Raw genomic sequence first — 19,702 nt, 5'->3', positions numbered from 1 at the left:
AGGCTGTGAGTTTATCTTTTCTGGGTAAGCAAGCATTGGAGACAGGATGTATTCAGATGGTAGACCCAGCACAGGTGCAGGTGTGGAGGGAAGAAGAATGTACTTGCAGCAGAGACACAGGTGTCAGGGTTGGGGTTAGGAGCCTGGGCTTGTTTGCTAGCCCCAGTTCTGAGCTTCTGGGAAGATTAGAGGGCACATCCAAAGCCTCTGTAGATCAGGTTTAATCGGCCTGCCACTCCCACCTCCAGGACTGACTGGGACCAGGCTCCAGGAGGGGCTGGCGCAGCTCCCTCTGGCTCCTTCCGTCTTGTTCTTTATCACTGTCAGCCGCTCACAGCCAAGCCTGAGAAGGGCCACCCGCCCAGCAGGGCTGAGCTCCCCAAAGATAAGATGAATGTCTGCAGGCCACAGAGCTGAGATGTTCTGGAGGAAGTGAAACAAGAGGAAGAGGGAATAAACACCCACCACATTAATAAGAGTTTGGGAGAGGCGAGGGGCTGAAGCCAGGAGTCTCCAGATGGCGTTTAGTGAAATGACAGTTGGATGCTTAGGAGGAAAAATGGAGCCGTGGTGCGCTTGGAGCTTTGGTTTTCCTGGCGGGGGAGGGGGCTGTGGGCACACAGAGTCCGGTGTCTGGCCTGCACTGATGCCAACCACAGCAGAGCCCAGGTTAGGTCTCAGCAGAGTGGACCTGCCACCTGCAAGTGTTATCCCACGACCCGCACCCAATGGATCTGGTCCTGGCGACTCAGGTGGAAAGCCACCCACCCATTCCAGAGGTCTCACAGCTCTTGAGAGTTAAACAAGCCAGTCCTGTGCCAACACAGGCAGCACCCAGCTCCTGCCCTCTAAGAACATACAGTCCAGCACAGAGGTCCTGTTCAACTTGGGTAAACCAAGGCATGCACAAGGCATTCTGAGAATACAAGAGGGGACATCTTGTCTAGCCTTGTCCATATTGGGGAGGGTTTCCTGCAGAAGGAAATAGCTGAGTTTAGAATGTGGACTAAGGAAGTCCTGTGGGGTGCAGGAGAAATCCAGGCAAAAAAACCAAGGTAGCAGAGTGTGGCTGCACAGACGTCTGGGTGCCATCTTTGGGGGTAGTGGAGAGGAATCAGGGATGGGCCGTCAGGGCAGGATCTGGGGCTCAGAAGTTGCCCGTACCTGCGAGAGGGCAGACTCAGGGACTCCCCCCAACCATCCCCTTGCCCACACACAGTGTCTTCTTCCAATGTGTGGGAGAGTCCCTTGTTTGAAGTTTTCCCTTCTCTCTGGTACAGCTTCTGAAATTCACCACTGGAGCACCTCCCCCTTTGCATTTTCCAGAACGTTCTTGCCTTTGTGCTCCCTATGGGCACAGTCTCAACCCTCACTTGGGGGCCGAGGTCTGGAGTCAGAAGGGTCCAGAGAGTGGGCGACCATTTCTGCGATGCAAAAGCAATTAGCTCTGTCCATCCTGGGCACAGCCTGGGGCAATTCCTCTGGGAGCAACTTTGGGTACAGTCAGAAGCAGGATGGTGAGCTATGGGCCCAGGGCAACCAGTGTGAGGATTGGGTCAAAGGTCACTGCAGACCGGCTGGGGATGAGGTGGCAGAGGGGCTTCTGTGGGGTAGAGTTCTGGGGACATCACTCAGGCAAGGGCGGTGAGTGGAGAGACAAAGGGGAGAAGAAAGCCTGAGAGCTGGGAGGAGCTCCAGGCTCCGGAATCCATTCTGTTTCCATTCCCCCCAGTCACACAGCTGCCAGGATTCAGACAGATGCTGTGATTAGCATTTTAATGCATTTCAGAGGACCTTGTCCAAACTGCTCTGGAAATCAGAAACCAAGAGTTTATCTTCAGCTGTCCCTCTAGACTTAGGCTTCTCTTTTAATTCCAAAGGAGCCCGAGGAAGAGTGCGTGTGCACACTTGCCAGAGCTGCGGGCCTGTGTGAGTGTGGGATTATGGGTGTGCCTACAGACACCGCACGCCTGGTGTATGCAGCGGGTGCGAATGAGCACACACAGGCAACTGCCTCTGTGTGTGCACATGTATGCTGTGCACATGGGTACACATTCCATGCAGGCTTTTGCAAGTGCAGTGTCATCCAGGACCACTCGCATGGAAGAGGGAGAGCTCCCTGCTGGCTGCAAACAGGCCACAGCCAGAAGGGCACCTGAGGGCATTTTCCTCAGGTGATTGGAAACGCATTTCGGACACAACCTTGTTGGCTGCTTGGCCTGTTCCTGGAGCTGTGTTCCAAATGACGCTGCCAAATGATATTTCAAGTAATGGGACCTTTCTGGAGTTAGAATTTCTGCTCCCTGAAACAGCACTAGCAGTATTTCCAGATCCAGTGTCTGTGAGGCTTGATGGAGTCCCAGCTGGAGGTTGGGGCAGGTGGTGGGAGCTGGGAAGGCCTTGCAGGACATCTGTGTGTGATGTGAGTCACCCTCAACTACCCTCTCTCTACCTGCCTCCCAAGGCTCTCCTTCTGCCACCTCAGTCGACCTCACCTCATGCCCGACAAGGAAGTCCCCCTCTGAGTTGGTTATCACCAGCTATTCAATTGACTATGAATGGAAGAGGTTCCTTCTTCTGCCCTCATCACTGCCCCTTGGTATACTGCCCTGGAAGTGGAGAGCTGAAACTCCAACATCCCAGGGACTGTGTTGTCAGTCGAAGCCAAAGAGATGATCACACTCCTTCTCCAGGGAGAAGTACCTGCTATCTAAGCAGTTCTGCATTAGAACTCAGGGAGCTTGGCATCACTACAGGCTCCTCTAGGGCTAACTGGGGTTCAAGATCTTTAACTCTGCCAGACCAGCTTATCCCTTGCTTGTCTCTCTGTAGGCCTACAGGGTTGATCTCTATTCAATCAGGATGGCACAGACGGCACTGTGGAGTTGAGGGGTGCATTTGACTGGGGAGCAGGGGGAGGTGGGGCAGGGAAGCAGCAGACGGTTCCTGGTGAATTTGTTTAATGTAAATACATCCTCTATTTATCTTTGGCTGTTAATAAATTCATGCATTATTAGAAAATCCCTCACACCAGCAGACCCGCTGTGTTAGATCAGCCAGTTTTAAGAGATTTCCTGTTGGCAGGATTCAAAGCCCACACCTGCAGCCGGCCCAGGCACCAGGATTTAACTAAACGCCACAGATAATTAGATCAGTTAACCTCGCAAATTAAAACAAGCACGTCGCATTAGCTCAGTTTATCCTAAAAGAAAATATTAAGTTCCCCCAGATAAACCCTTTAATAAGAATAGAGAAAGATGGCACATCCTGGGGGCAGGAGCCAGGCAGGGCTCAGTGACCTGAGAGCAAGGTTATCTCTGGACTGTGGGGCTGCGGATGGTCCAGGTCCCTCGTCTAGTGATCTTGCAGGAGTATATGCATTGTGTGGGAACCCAGGCAGGTGCAGGCAGCAGGATCCATGGAATCTGAAAGTTGAGAGGGTGTCAGCGGCATCCTGCTCATTCTGCCTCCTCACCGTGCAGGAGACACTTTGAAGACTCCCTAGAGCGGGGGGCTAAGCTGGAGGATGGGGGTTATACCCCTCAGGGAAATCTCTCCAGAGTGGCTAGGACCACACCACCACCACTGTGCCTTGCATCTATCAGATACTGAATATTTAAATGACTGGGTACAGCCTTTGTAAGTTTCAAACCCACCAAGTCAGAATCGAGGGTGGTTTAGACTTTGGGAGGAGTTAGTCTTAGCAAAGTACTGTGGGTCAACAAACAAATAATGAAGTCAGAATCATTGCCTACATATCCTCAACCTAAGACTGTTCGCAAGAGTCTTAAGAGCTGTCTATGTCATCCCATCACTGTGCTGACGACCCAAGATTTGTATCTGTTCCGGAAGGCAGGCTTGGCAAGACATGCACTTGGAAGCTGTGTTGGGTGGCCTGTTCAGAAGTCAGAACTGCCTGGATCACACCTGCACCATCGACACAGGTGTAAACAGGCAACCTCCCAGCTCCTTTGAATGAGGGTGGTTTGCAGAGCATGGACCTTTGAGTCCTTGAAGTCCCAGAGATGCCACATCCCCCTTGCCTGCCGCTGGGTCCCACCTGCTTGGTGCCAAGTCAGGATCCTCTCGCAGCCCCTGCCCCTGTTGTGCCATCTCTGCCTGTGGAGGCTGCTCCTGGTCATGAAGGCTGAAGAAGGCTCTCCGATGTGCCCAGCTCCCATTCCTCAAACCCTGTCCCCATCTCTAAGCTCTCACCAGGACAGCCATAATTCTCCTGTATCCAACCCTGGGTGCACCTCGCAGGGTCACTCTCCTACTCGGGAAGCCTCGGTAGCTTGCTAATACCCAAAGCGTAGAGCTGTGAGGGATATTTCAAGCTTTCTGCATGCAGTCCCCATGAACCTGTAGCTTGTGGGGCCAAGCCCTTCACTAGCATCCTTAGCGCAGCCGGCACTGTCCCCTCAAGGACTCCCTCCTCTCTCTCCTGGCCATTGGCAGCACCTGCCCATGCATCTAAATTCTGCCCCTTCCGAGGGCAGTGCCCAGCACTCTTGTCCAGGGTGGGGCAGCTCTAGAAAGAGACTGAGCAGCCTGCATCACGTGCCCAGTACTCCCAGATGGCTCAGGCCGCCACGCTGCTGTCCACGGCCTCCATCCATTGTGCTCTAATTGCTTGGCGTGTACACCCTTTCTCCTCTGCAGGAGGGAAGCCCCAGAGGGGGCAGTAGGTCCTCACCCTTGCCTCGCTTCCACTTGCCAAGCAGCACCTAGTGCAGGGCCATGCTCCTGGTGGGTGCCCAGGAAACACTTACGAATTGAATTAGAAACCTTCTCTCGGGTTCGGAGCTGCTCCAGCTGTCGGATGCCAGCTGTCAGGGTTGCCACGAGAGGCAGAATGCATATTCATCTCAGATCCTGTCTCACTGCCTGCAGGGTCACCTGGCTCACCGGAACCATGGACCCTATCCTGCTCCTGCTCTCTCCCTCGTGAGGGTTTTCAGTTTTCTGGATTCCCTTCACAGTTTCTGGGGAGCTGCCCTTTTAGGAGGGGTGGGATTGTCGGGGGAGGATGCAGAGGGAGGTGTAGGTATTAAAACCATCAGGACAAACTTAATGACTACCTCTCATGGGGGTGTAAAGAAGTGATGTTGAACCCCACTTTCCAGCTCAGCCACACCTTAAACAACAAGGTCCATAGATGTCTGCTACTGTCATGCTTCCCTGACCCCTTCAGCTGACTTCCATCCAGTGGGATAAGCAGTCCTGTGCCCGACTGTGCCACTGGAGATTCCTGCTAGGCACAGCAGGTCCTTGAATCTAGGAAGCCAGGGGGCAGGGACACATGACAAAGGGCCCGGTGGGGAGGCAAGGGGTGACAGAATCACCACCACAGCAGCCCAGCAGCAGCACAGCGACCCTCACAATGCACATCCCCAGTGCTTTGCACATAGGGTGACCTGTGCTTTGTACGCATTACCTCATGTACTATGTCAATAGTCCTTGTGTGAAGCCACCCCAGACACTCTGGGCTGAGATGAGCAAATTTGAGTCCAGAGAAGGGACATGGTTAGCCCAAGGCCACACAGTTCAGTGTGTTATGGTTGGGATGGGAAGCCAGGTAGGCTGGGTTTGGGGGCTTGTTCCTGTCCAGTGCGTGGGCAGGTTGAGTACCCTGAGAAGGGGAGGGGTTATAGTGGTCTTGGGGGTCCCTGCAGGATGGAGCTGGGGGAAGCAGGACTGCCGGCCTTGGCTGGAACTGACCGGGACCCATGCTGTGGGGACCTCCAGGATAGGAGAGTAAGTTGTACAGCATTGCCGCATAGCACAGTTCCCCACAAGACTCAGGCTTGGCATGATGTCTCCTGTGACCAGCAGCTCATTCCCCACCAGTACAGCTCAGGCCATTGAGGCCATGAGACTGGCTGGGTCTCCTTCCTGCCACTAGTGGAGGCAAACACGGTTGGCGCAGATGGTGTTTGGCCCGCCACCTTCCTCTCGTGGCTCTCTGTAGCTGAGCTAACCAGGAAGCTTGAGCACCACTAGTGGAAAATCTTTGAATGGGAAAACCAAGAAATAGGTCAATGGACAGCAGGTGCACTAGAGAAGTGACAGTATCCATTTCTGAGGTCCTGTTCCATGCTTCCCTCCCATTAGATCAAAAGAGGTTAAGTTTCCCTGAAAACTGGTCACCAGGCCATTCTCAGAGAGCCAGTAGCCACTACTGCATCTGTTAGCCAAACCATGGGGGTAGGGAAGCACTCACAGGTGCGTGGCATGTGGCAACAGTTGTCTCAGTATGAGGACTTCTGATGCTTCCTCGGAGATGCGACACCCAGAGGTGTGCATGGACACAAGTTCAAGAGGTACAGAAAATGGAAGTGTGGGACCCAAGAGGGTGAGATCTGTGTCCCCTTTCCCTGAGTCTTGTGACTTTGCAAGCACATCAGGAGGTGGAACAGCAGGGCTGGGTTGGCAGTGCTGTGGAACATGCTCTGAACCCACCCTCATGCCGCAGCCTCTCATATACATCAGGCCACTGAGTGGAAGGCAGAGCCGATTTGGCTGTGAGGTGGGCAGTTACTTGTTCGTCTGTAATCCTTTGCCCATTTCTACTGGGCTGCAGGGACAGACTCTATGTTACACCAGCTTCACTAACAGAAGCCAGAGGGGAGCTGTGATACCCCCTTTTGCCAGACACTTTTGCATCTCTAGTAGCCCTGTGGCATCATGCTGGCCAATGCAACTTCAACAGGTATACATAGACAACTAGGAAGAGGACCGCTGGGAAATCTTTTGCTTTCCTAATACAGGGGTCCCACCTCGCTTGAATGCAGATGTGATGTGTGGAGCTGGGACAACCACTTCATAATCATGAAGGAAGAGATCCTGTCTCTGATGTCGTGTGGCTACAGCAGCAGTAGCAGCAGTAAGCTCCAGAATCAACCAGGTACAAGACTACAGCTCCACCTGTTGAAGACATGATAGCTAAATATATTTCGGACGGGGGTGGGGGAGGTCACCGTGCCTGAAGCTCAGCAGGCACGTGGCTTCCAAGGACACAGAGCATGCTTCCAGGCAGAGCTGGGACTGGAATGGATTCTGCTGGCCACACACAGCAAGACTCTTCCAACCCAAAGACAGGTGAGGTCCGTGGACACCAGCGGTGGAAGGGGGGTGGGGGTTCCCTGACTGCAGTGCGTGCGCCCTGGGACAGCTCTGTTCTCCCTCCCACAGGCCTGGCCAGCCCTCTCCTTGAGCACTACCTTGTCTCCTCCATGCAACAGTATGACGAGGCCTGGCCGACAGCACCTGCTTGATGCTGTCATAGATAAATGACATGTGTGAGGGGCCTGGTGGATCGGTGGCTGTCAGCACAGCTAACGAGATGGCCCTCCTTGGTCTGTCCTCCTCCTTAGAAACGTACTGAATGCATCAGTCTGCAGCAGAGCTGGGCAGTATGTCCTGCCTATAACTCTTGCCCTCCCCTGCTCCGTGAGAGTGACCCACGCTCCATCTGCCAGCACCTGTGCCTTGGGCTCCAGAAATTTCTGTGGGCACACAGCACATTTCCCCCACCCATCCTGTACGCAGAAGAGCTGGGGAATCAAGGACTAATGGGCACTTCCTCAGCCCAGCCTGAGGGGATGGGTGTCCTCCACAGGCTCCTGGGTAGATGGCTCTGGGGAACACGATTGACACTAGTTCCAGAAGTCCCCCAGTGGGACTAGGCATCACCAAGCTGAGAGCAGGTCCTTCACCAGCACATCTCTTCTCTGTTGCACCTGCCATTCATTGACCTGTTTCCTAGATCTCCCATTCAAAGCTTTTTCCCTAGTGGTGCTCAAATTCTTGCCTAGTGTCACTTTACAAGCCTCAAGTAGGGCCAGTGGTCCTCAAACTTTCTTGTACACACAGATTTGCTAGAGCCGTGGGGTGTGAGGTACAGACTGTGGGAATGTGACTCGCTCAGGCAGACTGGATTGAGGCCCCCAACTCTGCATTTCTAACAAGGCTCCTGGACCGCTGGCATACTCACTGGCCCAACATCTGGACTCCTGTTAGGGTTTGGGGCTCTGGCACTGCTGACCTGTGGAAGCTCAGACCAGGTTTGGAGCAGCCTGGGAGAGCTTCGTGGAGGAAGGCAGGAGCTTGGAGCTGGCAGTCCTGAAGCCCTGGGAGGAGTCTAGGGTGTGGCTAGGAGAGGCAGAGATGTGACGACTTGCCCCATGCTGAAGCCATGCCCGGTGTGTGCGGGCTTTTGGAGTGGCCCATCTCTCTGCAGTTGATGGGGGGGGGGGGGGCTGAAGTGTCCAAAAAGCCTTCTCTGTGCCCTGACCATGTTCTCTTTGCTGTCATCGAGTACTCTGGAGGGAAAGTTTAGCCTTTCCTCATCCCCAAAGCCTTTCTCTCTCACCTCTTATCCGATGGCTTGTCCCTTACACATGCACTTAACAAATTGCTCCCCATGCATGCACGCTAAAGACACCGAGTGAGGTCATTTTCGCCCACAGTCAACTACCTTCCCTGAAGCAGAATAGAATACGCAGTCCAAATGGCACACCTGAACCATAGTATGATTGTATTGTTCTCTAGTTATTTCACGGACGAATTAGGATTCACTAGGTTTTATTGTGGCAGAGGGCCCCAAGGGTCATCTACACTCACATCACAGTTTTGTCATTAGTAACAATGCTTGGATTATTTGTGGCTATCCACAGTTAACAAGGAGATTGCATGTGATTCTCACTATAGCAATGGAGAAAATCAAACCCCTCCCAAAAGCCAAGTAGTTTGTCTCATGTCACCCACTTGCTTGGTGCTCTCTGCAACGGCGGAGTAGTGTGGCTAACATCACAGTGCCTTGTTTGTGCTGGGCACACAGTTGGGCGTCCCAGGCTCAACATTAACCGCACTGTCTAGTGCCCACCCATTTCTAGGACAGGAAGCCACTGTATGGCGCCCTCTGGTGTTCACATGAGGACATATCACACATCTTTCCTAGAACCTTGCAATATAGTTTACACCACAGTGAAATTGGGAACTCAGAGAGATCTCATTGACTGAGTCCCAACCATTTTCTCTTTACAGCAACTATTTTAGGCAAAGTTGAGAACAAAGAGTAGTACTGCTTTTTGCCACCACTCTGCAAGGTAGCTGATATGTGATGACAGGTGGCAGTTCACTGTTCAGGGATCCTGCAGGTCAACAACACTGACACCTGGCCCCTGCTGGCCCATACACATGTGTTCCAGCACAGACCCTGGCCCATCTTAAAAAACAGCCAGCCCAGGCCCGGTGCGATGGCTCAGTGTATTCTCACCTTGCAAGCACCAGGATCCCATATGGATGCTGGTTTGTGTCCTGGATGCTCCACTTCCCATCTAGCTCCCTGCTTGTGGCCTGGGAAAGCAGTAGAGGATGGCCCAAAGCCGTGAGACCCTGCACCTACATGGAAGACCCAGAAGAAGCTCCTGGCTTTGGACTGACTCAGCTTCAGCCATGGCAGCTGCCACTTGGGGAGTCACCCAGAGAACAGAAGATCTTTACCTCTTTCTTCTCCGTAAAGCTGCCTTTCCAATAAAATAAATAAATCTTAAAAAAAAAAGTCAGTAAGCCCTGGAGCATGAGCTCACACTGACATTCTGTTTCCTTGCCTTGTTCTCTAAACAAAGCCTTCGGCAACTAACCCAGTCAGACGTACCCCCACTCTCCACACACACAAACTCACACCTGTGCTGGTTGCTACTGCCCAGGCCACAGCACCAACCACACAGCTCTGTTTTTACACAGCTGTCTTCTGCCAAGATCCCTGCAGGATGAGCTAAGCTGAACACTTTCTAGAAGGCCCTACAGGTGAGATGGTCTGAGAGAAGCCAAAGCAGGTTCTGGGAGTGCCACAGGCAGGGAGGACACTTAGCAAAGAGAGGGGCTGCCTCCATCCTGCTGCCCTTCACCCTGAACCAGTTTTGGGCACAAGTTTAGGTACAAGCAAGCACTGAGTTGGGAGACCCCAAGATGTAGAATCTCAAATTCATGAAGCAGGGTCAGACCACAGGTCTGTGCTGGGAACCATCAGGGTGGCACACTCCCTCCGTGCAGAGGAAGGGAGGTAGGACTTGGGGAACAACATGATGAAAAAAGGAACTTTGAGGAAAGTGATGCGTTTGGGCAGGAGCCATGCAGGTGTCTGGCCGCCCAGCTGAATGTCGTGGGGAAGGGGCAGGGGTGGGGGACAGAAGCCTGAAGGGTCGCGCTGACCTCCCCAGGAAGAATGCTCTCCAAGGGTGTGGGTGGGGAAGGGAGCAGGAGCCCCCTCCAGTGAGCCCAAGGTGACCTCAGCTGCTCCCATTCCCATCACTACCACTTTTCAGCCCCTGAAGATATTCTCTGGATTGTGAATTGCTTCACACTTGCTTCCCCAAGCAGATGATCAACTTCTTCGGCAAGCAGGTCGTGTCTCACTCATTTCTGTCTGATGCCAGACACCCCACCTCCTGCTGCCAAAGTCCACACGGGGCAGGTGCTTCAGGCGCTGCAGCTGTGAGCCCAGCCGCACCTGCGCAAGCGCTGTTATGAGACAGCTGTCGGTTCTCCCTATCCAGAGGCCTGGGTAGCGGACAGGAATGGGAGTGCCATGAGCTTCTAGCCCTGGCTCCGGGGCCAGGCAGTCTGGCTGGCACGTGGCAGCCAGAGATGTATGTGCCCCATGTTTTATTGCGCTTGTCACCCGTGGCGACGGGGCGCCAGAATGCAGGAGACACTATCATCCTTGCTCTCCCATTCTCCCTTTACCTCCTAGTTGTCTCAAGCAATGTGAGTAACACCGCGTATATTATTCTTAGAAATATGAGGACTGTCAGAGCCGGAAGCGCCTTCGGTGTCTATCTGGATGCCCATCTCCTTGCCGGTCCTGAAGTTGTTTGGAGAGGGTCCCACAGCAAGTACATTCCTGGCGGGTTGGACGCAGTGCCCTCAGTCCCTCAGCTCCTTATCTCATGTGCCCTGCTGTTTAGTTCCGCCAAGTCAGGTACTCTGCTTCCTTCAGATAAGCTCCTTAGGGAGGTGTTCTGAGCACAGGTGGTGCCCAGGTCTGGGCTGTGCTGTGGGGATGCAGAAAAGATATGACGATCAAAGGAGTCAAGAGTCACTCTCCTGGAAATTGGGACTTCCCCTGGGACCAGAGTGGATGGGACAGGGAAGAAGGAAGGAGGATATCTAGTAGGCAGGGCCTTGGCAGCCAAAGCCCTTCCCACACGCGAAGGGGAGAGAAGAGCATTGGATGAGACAGACATGGGGCTGGGACAGAGAGCTGGGTTGCAAGACTTCAGGCCAGGTCTGAAGATGCCACTGACAGTCCCTACGTCCAGCTGACCTTCAGTCTTGGGGTCCTAAGGCACTTGACCTCCATCTTAGAGCCTTGGTGTTCCTTTCTGTGTAATGGGTCCAGGTCTGAATCACATGGTGAAGAAGGCAATGCTGGAGAAATCTGGATGGGGCACAAGCCTGCCAGACCTGTTTCCTATTGGGAGTGGGGGCTCTCCTGCAGTGAGATGCCTAAGAAATCCCCAACATGTGTGGGCCTCTGAGATGTGCCTCCTGGACACACCTCTGTCAGCAGCCAACACTCCTTGCATCACAGGTTCCAACTGAGTCCAAGTTAGCACCAAGTTCGGGGCGGCACTGAGAGCGGCCACCTCTGGCAAATTCTGGCACCAAGGTGTGAGTGTGGGGCCAGCCTCCAATGCCCCTGAACGTCGGCCCTGGGCTCTGCTGCCACGTGCCGCCCTTGGCCCTTCCATGTCTTCTCTGTACTCCACCACTGCACTGTGCTCCTAAACCCCCAGAAGGACACCCCAGGAGCCAGACAGGATCCTCTGTGCCACCCTGCCTTCCTCCCACTCCCGGCCTTCAAACTGGGTTCCTCTACAAGAATTTAGAACTGGCTAAGTCCTTGCTGAGAGTCTGTCCTGTGTGCTCCGCGTCCCAAGCAGTTCCTCTGTTATCCGGTCAGTGCCAGACATCTCTCCCATAGTGCAAAGTTGAGAACCCCTGCCCTCAGCTGTCACATGAATAATTCCCTTTCAGGAATATGGAAAAGAAGTATGTGTTATTCATCTTCCCCAGAGAGGAAGAAAAAGCCCAAGTCGAGGTGGAAGACAGAAAGGAAGGGCTAGAAAAGGAGCTCCCGGGATTCAAACCCTCCTCCTGCTGACTGGTGGGGTCATGGGGTGGGGAGGGGGGTAGGCTCACTAAGGTGGGTGAGCTGGGGTCTCAGCAGAAGACTCCAGCCCTCAGCCCTCAGCCCTAGCCCCTGTGAATGTGACCTTATTGGAAAGGCTCATGTGCACATGAGGTCATGAGGTGGGCATCTGTCCAGCGTGCCTGGTGTGCTTTACATGGAGAGAGTTTGGATGGCAAAGCAGACGGGCACACAGGGACCTTCGAAACTGAGGCTCGCCTGAGGTTGCCTGGAACCACTTCTACCTCCAACCTGCCAAAACCCTGCTTTGGGACTTGCAGCTTCCCAAACTGCAAGACAGTACGCTTCCTGCTGTTTGAGTCAATGAGCAAATGGGGGGGGGGGTTGAAGGGCCGGGACCCCAGGAGCTGAAACTGGTAGAGGCTTGGAGAGCAGACGTATGTGCTGAGGGGACCCAGATTTAAGGCACAGACACACAAACCCAACCCTACAGGGCCGACAAGTGGAGACACACCACATCTCTAAGCCAAAGGACTTGGATCTCCTCCATTGCCAAAAGTTGTGAAAACTACCCCGAAGAATGAACAGCTGCCATTTGTGCTAACTACATCCATCATACATTCATCTTTCGTTTCTGTTATCGTATCGCTGTCCCCGGGGACCCCTGTCTTGTCATCATTTGCCCTTTATAATTTATTCATCTTGTTCTTGCCTGCGTTTGTTCCACTTATCAGTCATCTTTATAGTTGTATGTGAAAGGCGATGGCTCCTCCCAGGGTACGGAGTCAGTGTGGGAGGTGGGGTCTGTCAGAGAAGACCCTCGCAAGGCTGCTGGAGGTTGCATTACAGCCTCCAGTGGGTGTCAAGGTGGAGGAGGGAGAAAGGAGAGGGAAGGATACTGGAAGAAGGGGCAGGAAACGAGAGGGAAAACATGCAAGGAAACATCCAGAAAAGAGAAGAAAGGAGACAACAGAGACACAGAGAGGAGGAAGGGAAGAGAATCTGGGAATAAGGAAAAGAGATGAGAGGAAGGGGAGGTGGTGATGTGAAAAACTCAACTGGGCTCCTTCTTCTTAAACCACCCATTGTTTTGTCTTTCCTGGCGAATTCAAATATGGAACCACTGAACTTCCTGAGCCGTGGGGACCTGAGCTTGGAGTGGCAATGGTAGGATCCGTGCACGTCTCCTGTACTGATTGCAGAGATGCAGGGTGAGCTGGCTGGGCAGAGAGTGTGTTCCTTTGCTTTGTATTCCAAGGTTGCTTGAGTGAGGACACAAAAGCCAATCTTTAACTAGTGAATTGGAACTTTAATGTTTATCAAGCAGTCCTGGGCTCCCCCTCTCCCAGGCCTGCCCCTCCACCCCCACTGCCTTCAGGTCTCCTGCTAACTAGCCCCTGCCTCCATCACTCAGTAGGTGCCAGTCCTAGCTTCTCCCCAGATCCCCTACAGCCCCAACTTGAGGAACAGACTCTCCTTGGAAGACGATTCCCTGCAAATTCCCAGAGGTAGAAAGGGCAGTCCAGGGCCTATTTTAAAAATCACACTTCTTTCCTGAGGCTTCTTGGTTGCTCTTGGAAGGGTGTCTGCTGCTCCATGGAAGAATGGCCTGCCAGCTCACAGCCCCAGCTCTGTTGTGCTGGCCTCATTTTGGGGTTGCCTCTCAAATCATGCTCTCACCTGACACAGTCATCCTATTCCCAACTTTCTGTCCCCTTTTTTCCCACATTCTCAGTGAAACTTTCCAGCCACCCTGCCCCCACAGTCACTCCCATTCCATGGTTGGCAACACTGGCACAGTTGGTATTCTGGGCCTTGGCTGCAGACCCAGTGTTGCTGGTTCATTGTGTGACCTGGACAAATGTCTACCTCTTGTAGGGGGAGAATGGCGCTTCATTCCTCAGAAGGTGGCAGCTGAGACAAAACTGAGGTAGAGTGCTGACCATCATGTCTGTCATGTGGTAAGTGCTTCATAAATATTCATTATGACTACAGAGCAATTGTCCACACCACTCATTTTATAATAACATGTGCTGTCTTGTATTGTTGAGTAGTGTGCATGTGAGTGTGTGCATGCAAGCAAAATAAGTTTCTGGTTGCCAACTGGATGGGAGACTCCAAGAGGGGAAAGAAATGTGTTTTAGGGGACCCAGGTCACCTGTGCCTGGCACTCACTCAGGACACTGCTCGGGGGTGAGTAGAGATACTGCCATTAAGGGAGTCCTGTGAAGAGGAACAAATGTTAAGCATGAAAAGGACTGGGCTGGAGAAGAGCAGGGACCAGGAAAGAGTGAAAGGGAGGGTGGGAGGGAGGAAGGGCGAGACAAAGAGAGAACAGCTCAAGAGGAATCACCCTTCTTGAGGCCAGCAGGGGTCAGTTCCAAGGCCCCAAGGAGGCCTCAAGATTTTGAAATCACAGCAAATTAAAAAGTGACAATGCCGCTGTGATTCTGGTACCGGGATGGCTCTAAGTCACCAGAGAGATTCTGGTTAGGCTGACTACCAGTGACACTGAGCTCTGATGGATGAGAATGGTCACTGTGGTCTGGTTCCTGAACATCCACTGTCCTAGAGAAATGCCAGCTCTCCCTCTCCACACCCGAAATGAAGACACCTGTCAGGGTACCTTCAGTTCTGTGTCTGCTTTGTTGCCTGTGGTGATGGTTGTGGTGTGTGTGTTTGTGTGTGTGTGTGTGTTAACCGCAGCACTATTTACCCTGCTGGCAACAGGATGCTCTCTCTGTGACTAGCTGGGAAACAGAACAAGCTCTCTGCACTGTCTTTCCCTGTTTCTCTACTCAGTGAGAAAGCGGAGGGCTGATTTTAATGGATTGACTTTAATGGATTTTGAAGCTGGAAAAGTGCCTAAACTGCTGAAGTTACCAGTTTCTAGGTTCTTTTTTTTTTTTTTTCAATTTGCTTCTTCTTAATCAGATACAGAATGTGTTTGCTGGGGGCACCTGGTGTGGTCACTCCAGACAAGAGGTCCCGGCCCTGCCCCCCGGTCTTCCAACCACACAAGAAATCATGAATAGGCTTGGCTTGTAGCAACACCTTTGACTTGGCGGGAAGAGAACATTTTTGTTTGGTTCTGTCCCAGCATTTGCTAGTGGCACACTTGCTCTGATCTCAGAGGGGAGAATCAGCCAGCAAGAGTACCATCAGCTCTGGTTTCTGGACGCAGCATACTTTTTATTTGGTCGTTTTCTCGCTCATGCACATGTGTGTGCAGCATGCTGCATCCTCGGAGCTCTGAGCCCCAGTCCCGTCTTTTCACTCTGTCCCTCCTGCCACAGATAGTACCTGCCCAAAGAGCTGGGTGACGGGCCGTCTGGAGTCTAGATCTCCTGGTGCAAGCATCAAAGAACCAAGGGCTTGAGCTGCACCCAAGCCCTGCAGTTGGCCTTGCCCTCATCCTCCCTCGCCCCTCCCGAAATACATCAGTGTTTCTTTCTTTCTTTTTTTTTTTTTTTTTTTTTTTTTTACCCTTTACTGCAAACTTGCCCAACTTGTCTATGTGATTTCGGAAAAATGCCACTGGATCTCTCAGTATGACGGATTAGCACAGATTATGGGGAACAGTGTTAATTATCGGTGGAAGGGGGGGCCGGCGCGTCCCTCCAATGTGCCTCTGATTTCCCCTGGGCTTTTCTGCCTGGTAATAAGCCTTCTTCAATCTGGCAGGCCCCTTGGTGAAATCAGCACCACGGACAGTGATATTGATTGCTTCTGAGAAACCATCACAGCTGCTCAACCAAATTACCTTTGATATGTGACCTTTAATGTAATTACTGCAACATCAAAGTATTTCTATAAATTATTAAAGAACTAATACACTCCATCATTTAGCTATGCTATTATATGTAAAATAAACAACCACAACTTAATGATAGAGCCCCAACAATCCGCACTTGCTACTCAAATTTTCCCAGTTGCCAGTCTCTCCCCGTTCAAAGCCCTAAGCTTCCCCTGCCCCCAACACCAGCCCTCCCTCTAGTTCCATTTCCCCGTCTGATTCCAGCTTTCAGCCATCACGAAACTCCCCAGCAATCTCTCTCGAGCTGATGAAGGGCCTCCTAGAAAATGTGGTATTTTCTATTCCATTTGGGTGGCTCTAAAAGATCTATCACAATCTCCCCCAAAACAAAGTACCATAAACAGTTTATTAATCAGCACAAACCTTTCTCAGAAGCCTTTGATTATCCTACAATATGGCTTTATGCTTCACACATAACATGGGGCGATACAGGGCATATTTCTGCCATCTTACAGAGGGCACCCAGAAAGTAATTACTATAATATATGTGCACGGAGTCGCGCTTCTGAATAACCAACCGGGGACCCGCCACCCCGCCGGAGCTGGGCTCCACGCGAAGTCGGCTCTGCATGCCGCTCGCCGCTCCATTTCCATACATTTGCATTCGCGGATATGTTATTAAGATGACTCAGCCTCGTGCTTTGCAATCACAAACACCAAAACGCAATACAAAGGCTGTCTTCGCGAGAGGAGGGCTGGTTCCATTCAACACTCCCCAGCCCTAAACGACTCAGGAAAGCTCTCCCAGGCAGAGGGGCGGCTGCCCACCCCCTGCCACTCCCCACCCCACCCCCGTCCTGGACTGCAACTCCTCTGGTGGCCTCCGACAGTCACCTAGTTAACCTTTCCCGCCGTGGGGCAGAAATGGAAACGTGTGTTTACATACGGGCTGCTTGCTAAGAATGTAAACATGCCTGTGCAAGCATGGGTGTGCATACCCATAAAACACACGTGCTACCCCGCAGGGCCCACCGTGGGAGCGAAAGCACCGTCTATTTATAAATTCTTTAAATTATGCCCGCAAACACGCATCTTTCCATTTATCTTTAGATACCCAGCAGCCGTATATCTCGCCACACCGCACTCCCTCCCCACCCCCGCCCCTCACCGCCGCCGCCACCGCCCCCCATCTCTCTGAACCCGCAGGAGAGACCGCGCGGACCCTTGACCCGAGGAACACTTCTTATTTTATGGTGATGAACTAGCCTCGATAATAGCCATGGCTGATATCACACCCAGTTAGGGGGGCCATAAATAATTCTCTTCTCCCCCTCACAGAAGCTATAAACCAGCGCCGAGGCGCGATAGTTTATCAAAGACGAGGGCTGGCTCCTTAAATAAACCGCGGTGATCTCACTCGGCGCCGCCGCCGCCTCGGAGGGGAGGCCTCCTCAGCCCCCCAGCTCAGCCCCAGCCCGCGGCCGCCTGGACGCGCCTCCGGCTGGGCCTCCCACTCCCCACGCCGGCCGCCGGCCGCTGGCCCCGGGCGGCCGTGACCCTGGACGGCGGTGGCCGGCGGGGCAGGGCCGGGCGCGCACGCGCGGCCTCCCGCCGTCGCCCCCTGTCGGCGCGTGGGCCGCTCGCGCCGCGCCCGCCGCCACTTACCCCGGGCAGGGTCTTCTGCTCGTGCAGCGCGCTCTGGGCCTTCAGTGCCGACTCACGCTCGCAGTAGGTGAGGAAAGCGCAGCCTGGGGAGGGAAGCAAAGTCGACAAGGGTCAGTGGAGCGTCCCGCACCCGCCACCGCCACTGCTGTGCCCGGGGCCGTCGTCGTCACCCCGGGCTCCCGGGCCCCACCCGCTCCGGTGCGTCTCCCACCTCTGTCGCCCAGCACACTCCACTGGGAGCTTCCTTGCCTCTCTGCGTCCCCGGGCGTCTGCCTCGCGGCCCTCCCTTGCTTTTCTAGCTTGCTCCCTCCGTTCCGACTCACCACTCTGCATCTCTCCGCTCTCCCTACCGGTGGGTCTGGCGGCCCTGTCCTCGTGGCCAGGTGCCTCGGAGACTCTGCCCTCCCTCCACGCCTCCCTTGGGGAGTGCTTCCGTCAGTTCCAGCCCAGCCCCTGCACGTCCCAGGAGGGGGCGTCTGGGCTCGCTCACCTCCAGCACCTCCAGTTGCCCATGTCCGTCTGTGAGGAAGACCCAGGCCTGGCTGTCCTGGAAAAAATGGATGGGGCAGTCCACTGTCCCCTGCTCCAACCCCTGTTGTCAGCGCAGCCAAGGTCCTTGTGGTGGCCCACTGGTTCAGAGAGGGCTTCTGGGGCTGCCCAGCCCTTGGAGGTGCAGGTCTGCCTTGATTTTCCACATGATGCCCTAACCCCTGCCTAGCCTCTGTCTTTGTGTCTATGTATGGAGCGGCTTGAGCCAGGGCGACCACCACGGTGGCCCAGCCCCCGTCTAATTCTCCCACTGGATGATTCTGATCATGGCCTGCAGGACCTGCTCACCAGTGAGCTGGTGCAGCCAGGGCAGTGGGTCAACTCCAGGGCAGTGGGTTAACTCTGAGGCTGGCTCTTCGGGGGAGAGATGCACAGCCTTTTCAACTGTCCTGAGTCAGACTTCCTTTTCTCTCCCTGCAGACGTCACTGGCCTAGGGATCAAGTCTGAAAATCCATGTTAATGGAAGCAGGCACAAGAGTGGCCTGAGGCGTTGTAAGGCCACTCAGGGCCTCAGGCTGGCACCCTGCTCCTGTCTGTACCCTGAACAACCTGCACGCACCTGCTCCCCCTGTCCCCTGCTCTCAGACCCTCTCCATTTTCACCTCTCCTGGCTCTGTGCATCTTTGGAGAATGTGGTAGTTCTGCCTACTCCAGGCAGCCTTGCTTGGCTGCTGCAGCTGAGGCAGCAGCAGCCTCCTGGCTGCAGGCCACACAGCAGGCCCACACACTGTTCTCTGTTTCCCAAGGACCTGCTCTGTGTCCAGCCCGGAGGGGGCTTTTGTCATGTCACTTACAAGCTACTGGTGTCTGTGTTAGCCCAGAGCACCAGGCACTGGCTACTTCTGTATACCCTGCTATGGCTGCCTCTCCAGCCAGCTTGTGCCCAGTACCCCATCTTCCTGCAGAGAGTGTGCCCCTGCCTACCCCCCTTCCCTTCCAGCTCCAGAGAGGATGTTGGAAGGCAGGGGAGCAGAACTGGAGAAAGAAGAGAGTGGGGTGTTCACTTCCCAGTGCAGGTCTGCCTTCCTCACCACCTGGGCAGCCAAGGAGCCTCGCTCTCCTTTCATCTCATCCTCCCCTTGGCCAGACCCCACATCACCCTGCCCCCACCCCCCGCTCCTGGTCACTGGCAGACGGTTATTGATGGAGACACCAGGGACTGAAATGAATAGCGGTCAGCGGCCCTATGACGTCGTCCCTCGTGCTGCCGCCTGGCTGTCCCGGGGGCGTCACTCCTCCCGTCCCCTTGTTGGCCTTGTCCTTTGCCTGCTGCGGGAGGCTGCCACGACCTCAGCTGCACGCAGGCAAGCCAGCTTGGGACAAGGTCGGGGCAGGCTTGGCGGTGGGGGAGGAAATGACCATCCTGCTTCCATGCCCAAGATAACAAGGGAAAAAATTAGAGGGAAAAAAATCTGTTGCTTTTGTCCTGATTTCAGGAACTATGAGAGAGAGAGCTCATGGCTGACTTGTGAACCAGGGTCATTTAGGGTCCCTGAGAGGCTGTGAGCCCACCCCATCCCATGTCATTGTGTTCCCTGCACTGTCCCCTGGACAGGCCACTGGGCAAGCC

The 19,702-nt window shown here is 53.9% G+C and overlaps 1 protein-coding gene across 2 annotated transcripts in view; it reads right to left on the bottom strand.

Annotated features, from left to right (window-relative positions):
- Positions 1-17,660, bottom strand: part of CELF4 (CUGBP Elav-like family member 4) — a 189,034-nt gene extending 171,374 nt beyond the window's left edge. For both annotated transcript variants that reach the window (XM_058676924.1, XM_058676925.1), the window contains exon 1: positions 17,583-17,660. The gene's annotated coding sequence lies outside the window, so the exon portion shown is untranslated. The remainder of the gene's footprint in view (positions 1-17,582) is intronic.
- Positions 17,661-19,702: the final 2,042 nt, after the last annotated feature.

The sequence above is a fragment of the Ochotona princeps genome, chromosome 18 (genome assembly GCF_030435755.1).
Source record: "Ochotona princeps isolate mOchPri1 chromosome 18, mOchPri1.hap1, whole genome shotgun sequence".
Classification (NCBI taxonomy): Eukaryota; Metazoa; Chordata; class Mammalia; order Lagomorpha; family Ochotonidae; genus Ochotona; species Ochotona princeps.
The sequence above is the reverse complement of the archived record's forward strand: the minus strand, read 5'-3'. Positions and strand labels throughout refer to the sequence as shown.